The 2,046-nt window shown below is 36.8% G+C and overlaps 1 pseudogene; it reads right to left on the minus strand.

The window, feature by feature from the left end:
* Positions 1-751: 751 nt before the first annotated feature.
* Positions 752-1,800, minus strand: LOC103602251 (annotated as a pseudogene).
* Positions 1,801-2,046: the final 246 nt, after the last annotated feature.

Genomic DNA, 2,046 nt, shown 5'->3' on the forward strand with positions numbered 1-2,046 from the left:
CGGTCATCCCTATATAGGATCCGAACCCGCAGCGGGAGCGCTGCTGTGCTCCCAGCACTGCTCTCCCGAGTACGCCATGGGCTTGGCCCATATTGGGGAACTTCTATAAAAACTCTCCTCCCCTGCCTTTCCAGTTTGTCCCTCGTCCCTGAGGGAGGATCTGGAACCATACAACCCTCTTGTGTCCCTGTGGGGTGCCATCACCAGCACCTCAGGATGGCAGATCTGGAGGAGGCTGGTCCTGGCAAATGTCAATAAGCTACCATACCGAAACTGCAACTAGCGACAACACACACCCTTAAGGTATCTGTCTCTTTCAGGGGGGGTTTCATTCCTGTGGCCAGATAGAATGTTACTGACCACCTCTCTCCACTCCTTAAAAAACAGCCTTAGGCCCAGATGATTTTACAATTAGGTTACCCCTGTGTGCACCTCCAACCCACAGGCCTTCCAGTATCTCCTACATCCATTTAACTTGAACTAGGACACCATATCCCCAACCAAATCTATTTTCCATGCCCGTCATCATTTAAAAAATCTTTATTTGTAACTCTTCAACTTAAAATGATTTCAGATTTACAAAAGGATGTAAATACAGTCTAGAGAATTCTCATATGCCCTTAACTCCAATTGTTAACATTTTACATAAGCCTCGTACAATGATCAAAACCAGGGAATTAATATTGATATAATTTATCAATTAGTCTACATACCTTATTCAAATTTTGTTGTCTTACTGAGGTCCTTTTTTTCTGGACTAGGATCTGATCCAGGATTACACGTTGCATTTAGTTGTTACATCCCCTTAGTCTCCTATAATTTGGGACAGTCTCTAGGTCTTTATTTGCTTTTCTTGATTTGACACTTTCAAAGAGAACTGGCCAGGAATTCTGTAGAATGTCTTTCAGTTTGGGTTTGTCTGAGTTTTCCCCATGATTAAATTCAGATGTGCATTTTTGGTAAGAATGCCACAGAAGTGATGTTTATCAAGAGGCACATTTCGGCATGTGTCAGTATTGGTGATATAATTTTGACTACTTGGTGAAAGTGCTGTTTGCCAAGTATTACTTGTAAAGTTCTTATTTTTACCTTTGCAGTGAGAAGATACTGTGAGACTATGTAAATATCGTGTGTTTTTTAATATGATTTTTCCCACTAGTTTCAGCAGCTACTGAAGATTATTACTGTGGTGTTTGCCAAATGGTAGTTTTTCTATCACTCTGTCTACTATATTTATTAGTTGTCATTCTACTATAAGAGTTTTTTCTTTTCCACCATTTATTTATTTATTCAATATTTATTTCCATCAGTGTGGATTAATGGATATTTCTTTTATTCAACTATTTTTACTTATTCTATTATCATTACTATCTTAATTTTCTTGCTCAAGTGTCAACTATCACTTTTAAATTTCATTACATACATCCCTTTCTGTATAATTTAAAGAAAATTATTTCCATAAAAAATTATACTATTAATCAGAATAGACTCACTACCTCCAATAATCCAAAATATGAATGACTTGATTTGCTTACCTAAAGTTAATGGTGGCGGTTTTGGATCAAGAACATATTCTTCTTCTGGATCTTCCACTCTGGGACCCTGTGCAGCTTTTTTAAGTCCAGTATCTATTATTGCTTTTGTATCTCTTTTTAGAGATTTGGACCTGTTCTCTTTCTTTTGTACTTTTGTCTTAGAATGATCTGCTACTGAAAGATCTCGAAGTTGAAGGTCATGTAAAATGTGATCTTGTAAAGCAACTGCAGTGACGGCTAAGTTATTTTTTTTAGATGAATGACCCTAAGAGGCAGGAAAAATGTCTTATTCACAGGAACATCATATAATTTATCATTTAGAAGAAAACCGAGACTCACTGAACCTTGATGGCATAATAGACCAAATCTAATAGTAAAGAATCCTTGACTCACTGTTACCTGAGTCGAAGGAACCCTAGTCTCATCATTTATGTTAACAAAGTAGGAATATCTTTTCATTTAATTACTAAGCCTTAATTATAATATGAATAAATTCATTATGACCCATAAA

Source organism: Galeopterus variegatus, unplaced genomic scaffold (assembly GCF_000696425.1).
Source record: "Galeopterus variegatus unplaced genomic scaffold, G_variegatus-3.0.2 Scaffold4072, whole genome shotgun sequence".
NCBI classification, from domain to species: Eukaryota; Metazoa; Chordata; class Mammalia; order Dermoptera; family Cynocephalidae; genus Galeopterus; species Galeopterus variegatus.